This window comes from Pinus tabuliformis, chromosome 5_2 (assembly GCF_031772625.1).
Source record: "Pinus tabuliformis cultivar Carrire ecotype Pingquan chromosome 5_2, CPIR1, whole genome shotgun sequence".
NCBI classification, from domain to species: domain Eukaryota; kingdom Viridiplantae; phylum Streptophyta; class Pinopsida; order Pinales; family Pinaceae; genus Pinus; species Pinus tabuliformis.
The window spans coordinates 17895909-17903003 of record NC_142306.1 but is presented as its reverse complement, the minus strand read 5'-3'; positions in this window follow the sequence as shown (position 1 = coordinate 17903003).

The window sequence follows — 7095 nt, the reverse complement described above, 5'->3', positions numbered from 1 at the left end:
ATTTTATAACATTTAAAGAAGTTTTTTGTAATTTTTATTTGTGTCCATTAAAATAATTTACTAAATTGTTATAAACCATAACTCATAAACCTTAACCCTAAACCCTAAACCCTAAGCATTTTATAACATTCTAAAAAGTGTTTTGTAATTTTTATTTAAGTGTTTATTAAAAGAATTTAGTATATTGTTATCAACCCTAAATCCTAAACCTTAAGCCTAAACCCATACCCTAAACCCTAAAGCCCATACCCTAATACCTAAACCCTTAACCGTAAACCCCAAGCATTTTATAACATTTTAAAATGTTTTTTGTAATTCTTATTTAAGTGTTTATTAGAACAATTTACTAAATTTTTATCAACCTTAAATCCTAAAACTTAACCCTAAACCCTAAACCCTAAACCCTATTCATTTTATAACATTTTAAAAAGTGTTTTGTAATTTTTATTTAAGTGTTTATTAAACGAGTTTGCTAAATTGCTATAAGCTCTAAATCTTAAACCTTAACCCTAAACCCTATACCCTAAACCCCATACCCTAAACCCTAAACCCTATGCATTTTGTAACATTTTTAAAAAAAAATTGTAATTTTTATTTAAGAGTTTATTAAATTTTTTTACTAAATTGTTATAAACCCTAAATCCTGAACTTTAACCCTAAAACTCATACCCTAAAAAATAAAGCCCATACGTGAGACCCTAAATCCTAGGCATTTTATAACATTTTAAGTGTTTATTAAAAGAATTTACTAAATTGTTATAAACCTAAATCCTAATCCTTGACCCTCAACCCCACACCCTAAAGCCCATACCCTAAACACTAAACCCTAAACCCTAAGCATTTTATAACATTTTAAAAAGTTTTTTGTAATTTTTATTTAAATGTTTATTAAAATAATTTACTAGATCGTTATAAACCATAAATCCTAAACCTTAACCCTAAACCCCATACCCTAAACCATAAATCCCATACCCTAAGCCCTAAACTGTAAACCCTAAGCATTTTATAACATTTTAAAAAGTGTTTTGTAATTTTTATTTAAGTGTTTATTAAAAAAATGTACTAAATTGTTATCAACACTAAAACCTAAACCTTAACCCTAAAACCCATACCCTATACCCTGAAGCCCAGACCCTAAACCCTAAACCCTAAGCATTTTATAACATTTTAAAAAGTGTTTTGTAATTTTTATTTAAGTGTTTATTAAAAGAATTTACTAAATTGTTAATAACCCTAAATGCTAAAACTTAACCCTAAATCCCATACCCTATACCCTAAACCCTAAGCATTTTATAACATTTTAAAAAGTGTTTTCAAATTTTTATTTAAGTGTTTATTAAAAGAATTTACTAAATTGTTATAAAGCATAAATCCTAAAACTTAAACCTAAACCCCATACCCTAAACCCTAAACCCTAAACCCCAAGAATTTTATAACACTTTAAAAAGTGATTTGTAATTTTTATTTAAGTGTCTATTAAAAGAATTGACTAAATTGTTATAAACCCTAGATCCTAAACCCTAACCTTAAACCCCATACCCTATACCCTAAACCATAAACCCTAAACCCTTAGTATTTTATAACATTTTAAAAGGTGTTTTGTAATTTTTATTTAAGTGTTTATTAAAAGAATTTACTAAATTGTTATAAACCTGTAAATCCTAAACCTTAACCCTAAACCCCATACCCAAAACCCTAAACCCCAAACCCTAAACCTTCAACCCTAGACGCTAAACCTGATACCCTAAACCCTAAACCCTAAACCTTAAACCCTAAACCCTAAACAATAAACCCTAAGCATTTTATAACATTTTAAAAAGTGTTTTCTAATTTTTATTTAAGTGTTTATTAAAATAATTTTCTAAATTGTTATAAACACTAAATCCCGAACCTTAACCCTAAACCCCATACCCTAAACACTAAAGCCCATACCTTAAACCCTAAACCCTTAGCATTTTATAACATTTTAAAAAGTGTTTTGTAATTTTTATTTAATTGTTTATTAAAAGAATTTACTAAATTGTTATAAACCCTAAATCATAAACCTTAACCTTAAACCCCATACCCTATACCCTAAAGCTGATACCCTAAACCCTAATCATTTTATAACATTTTAAAAAGTGTTTTGTAATTTTTATTTAAGTTTTTATTAAAAGAATTTACAAAATCGTTATAAACCATAAATCCTAAAACTTAACCGTAAACCCCATACCCTAAACCCTGAAGCCCATACCCTAAACCATAAACCCTAAACACTAAACCCTAAGCATTTTATAACATTTTAAACAGTTCTTTGTAATTTTTGTTCAAGTGTTTATTAAAACAAATTACTAAATTATTATAAACCTAAAATCTCGAATCTTAACCCTAAACACTAAACATGAAACCCTAAACCTGAATCCCTAAACACTAAGCATTTTATAACATTTTAAAAAGTGTTTTTAATTTTTGTTTAAGTGTTTATTAAAAGAATTTACTAATTTTTTATAAACCCTAAATCCGAAACACTAACCCTAAACCGGAAACCCTAAACCCTAAACACTAAGCATTTTATAACATGTTAAAAGGTGTTTTGTAATTTTTATTTAAGTGTTTATTAAAAGAATTTAATAAATTGTTATAAACCCTAAATCATAAACCTTAACCCTATACCCTATACCCTATACCCTAAAGCCCATACCCTAAACACTAAACCCTAAACCCTAAGCATTTCATAACACTTTGAAAAGTGTTTTGTAATTTTTATTTAAGTGTTTATTAAAATAATTTACTAAATTGTTATAAACCATAAATCCTAAACCTTAAACCTAAGCCCCATACGGTAAACCCTAAAGCCCACACCCAAAACCCAAAACCCAAAACCCTAAACCCTAAGCATTTTATAACATTTTAAAATGTGTTTTGTAATTTTTATTTAAGTGTTTATTAAAGAATTTACTAAATTGTTATAAACCCTAAATCATAAACCTTAACCCTAAAACCCAAACCTTAAATCATAAACCCTAAGCACTTTATAACATTTTAAAAACTGTTTTGTAATTTTTATTTATGTGTTTATTAAAATAATTTACTAAATTTCTATAAACCATAAATCCTAAAATTTAACACTAAACGCCATACCCTAAACCCTCAATCCCATACCTTAAACCCTAAGCCCTAAACCCTAAACCCTAAGCATTTTATGATATTTAAAAAGTCTTTTGTAATTCATATTTAAGTGTTTATTAAAAGAATTTACTGAATTGTTATAAACCCTAAATCGTAAACCTTAACCCTATACCCTGAATCTGATACCCTAAACCCTGAACCCTAAACATTAAAAATAATCCCAAAACCCTAAGCATTTTATAACATCTTAAAAAGTGTTTTGTAATTTTTATTTAAGTGTTTATTAAAAGAATTTACTAAATTGTTATAAACCCTAAATCCTAAACCTTAACCCTAAACCATATACCCTAAACCTTAAAGCCCATACCCTAAACCCTAAAGTCTAAGCATTTTGTAACATTTTAAAAAGTGTTTTGTAGTTTTTATTTAAGTGTTTATTAAAAGAATTGACTAAATTTTTATATACCCTAAATCCAAATATTTAACCCTAAACCCCATACCTTATACCCTAAAGCCCATGCCCTAAACCCTAAACCCTAAGCATTTTATAACATTTTAAAAAGTATTTTGTATTTTTTTTAAGTTTTTATTGAAGGAACTTACTATATTGTTATAAACACAAATCCTAAAACTTAACCCTAAAGCCCATACCCTAAACCCTAAACCCTAAACACTAAGCATTTTATAACAGTTTAAAAAGTGTTTTGTAATTTTTATTCAAGTGTTTATTAAAAGAATTTACTAAATTGTTATAAACCCTAAATCCTAAACCTTAACCCTAAACCCTATACCCTAAACCCTAAACCCCATACCCTAAACACTAAACCCTAAAACCTAAACCCTAAACCCTAAACCCTAAACCTTAAGCATTTTATAACATTTTAAAAAGTGCTTTGTAATTTTTATTTAAGTGTTTATTAAAACAATTTATTAAATTGTTATAAACCCTAAATCTTGAACCTTAACCCCAAACTGTATACCCTAAACACTTAAGCCCATACACGCAACGCTAACCCTAAGCATTTTATAACATTTTAAGAAGTGTTTTGTAATTTTCATTTAAGTGTTTATTAAAAAAAATTACTAAATTGTTGTAAACACTAAATCCTAAACCTTAACACTAAACCCCATACCCTATACCCTAAATCACATACCCTAAACGCTAAACCCTAAACCCTAAGCATTTTATAACATTTTAAAAAGTGTTTTGTAATTTTTATTTAACTGTTATTAAAACAATTTACTAAATTGATATAAACCATAAATCCCAAACCTTAACCCTAAACCCCATATCCAAAACTCTGAACCCCATACCCTAATCCCTAAAGCCCATACCCTAAACCCTAACCCCTAAGCATTTTATAAAATTTTAAAAAGTGTTATGTAATTTTTATTTAAGTGTTTATTAAAAGAATTTACTAAATTCTTATAAACACTAAATCCTGAACCTTAACCCTAAAACCCATACCCTAAACACTAAAGCCCATACCCTAAAACCGATACCCTATACCCTAAAGCCCATACCCTAAATTCTAAGCATTTTATAACATTTTGAAAAGTGTTTTGTAATTTTTATTTAAGTGTTGATTAAAATAATTTACTAAATTGTTATAAACGCTAAATCATAAACCTTAACGCTAAACCCCATCCCTAAACCGTAACACCCATACCCTAAACTCTAAACCCTAAATCCCAAACCTTAACACTAAACCCCATATGCTAAACCCTAAAGCCCATACCCTAAACCCTAAACCCCTAAACCCTAAACCCTAGGCATTTTATATCATTTTAAAAAGTGTTTTGTAATTATTATTAATTGTTTATTAAAATTTTTACTAAATTGTTATAAACCTTAAATCCTGAACCTTAACCCTACACACTAAAGCCCATACCCTAAACACTAAAACCTAAGCATTTTGTAACATTTTAAAAAGTGTTTTGTAATTTTTATTTAAGTGTTTATTAAAACAATTTACTAAACTGTTAAGAATTTATTAAATTGTTATCAACACTAAATCCTAAACCTTAACCCTAAAGCCCATATCCTAAACCCTAAACCCTAAACCCCAAACCCTAAGCATTTTGTAACATTTTAAAATATTTTTTGTAATTTTTATTTAAGTGTTTATTAGAAGAATTTACTAAATTGTTATCAACCCTAAATCCTAAACATTAACCCTAAACCCCATACCCTAAACCCTAAAGCCCATACCCTAAACCCTAAAACCTAAGCATTTTATAACATTTTAAAAAGTGTTCTGTAATTTTTTTAACTGTTAATTAAAAGAATTTACTAAATTGTTATAAACCCTAAATTCTAAAACTTCCCTAAACCCTAAACCCATAACCTAAACCCTAAACCCTAAGCATTTTATAACATTTTAAAAATGTTTTGTAATTTTTATTTAAGTGTTTATTAAAAGAATTTACTAAATTGTAATAAACCCTAAATCCTAAACCTAACCCTAAACCCTAAACCCATACCCTAACTATAAATCCCATACCCTAAACCCTAAACCCTAAAATCTAAACCCTTAACCTTTCTCCATTTTAAAACATTTTAAAAAGTGTTTTGTAATTTTTATTTAGCTGTTTATTAAAACAATTTACTAAATTGTTATAAACCCTAATCCTAAACCTTAACCCTAAAACCAATACCCTAAACCCTAAATCCCATACCCTATGCCCTAAACCCTAAACCCTAAGCATTTTATAACATTCTAAAAAGTGTTTCGTAATTTTTATTTAAGTGTTTATTGAAACAATTTACTAAATTGTTATCAACCCTAAATCCTAAACCTTAACCCTAAACCCCATACCCTAAAACCTAAAGCCCATACCCTAAACCTTAAACCCTAAGCATTTACAACATTAAAAATTGTTTTGTAATTTTTATTTAACTTTTTATTAAAAGAATTTTCTAAATTGTTATAAACCCTAAATCCTAAAACTTAACCCTAAAACCCTTACGCTAAACCCTAAAGCACATACCCTAAACACTAAACCCTAAGCATTCTATAACATTTTAAAAATGTTTTGTAATTTTTATTTAATTGTTTATTAAAAAATTTACTAAATTGATACAAACCCTAAATTCTAAAACCTTAACCCTAAACCCCATACCCTAAACACCAAAGCTCATACCCTAAACACTAAAATGTAAACCAATCATTTTATAACATTTTAAAAAGTGCTTTGTAATTTTATTCAAATTTTTATTAAAAGAATTTACTAAATTGTTATAAACCCCAAATCCTAAACCATAACCCTAAACCCTAGGCATTTTGTAACATTTTTAAATAGTGTTTTGTAATTTTTATTTAAGTGTTTATTAAAACAATTTTGCCAAATTTATATAAATCCTGAATCCTAAACCTTAACCCTAAACCCCATACCCTATACCCTAAAGACCAAACCCTAAACCCTAAACATTAAACCCTAAACCTTAAACCCTAAGCATTTATAACATTTTAAAAATTCGTTTGTAATTTTTATTTAAGTGTTTTATTAAAATAATTTACTAAATTGTTATAAACCATAAATCCTAAACCTTAACGCTAAACTCCATACCCCTAGAGCCCATACCGTAAACCCTAAAAACTAAGCATTTTTTAACATTTTAAAAAGTGTTCTGTAATTTTTACTTAAGTGATTATTAAAACAATTTACTAAATTGTTATAAACCCTAAATCCTGAACATTAAACCTAAAACCCATATCCTAAACATTAAAGCACATATCCTAAACCCTAAACCCTAAGCATTTTATAAATTTTTAAAAGTGTTTAGAAATTTTTATTTACGTGTTTATTAAGAGAATTTACTAAATTATTATAAAAAATACATCCTAAACCTTAAACCTAAAGCCCATACCCTCTACCCTAAATCCCATACCCTAAACCCTAAACCCAAAGCATTTTATAACATTTTAAAATGTGTTTTGTAATTTTTATTTAAGTGTTTTAAAAGAACTTACTAAATTGTTTATA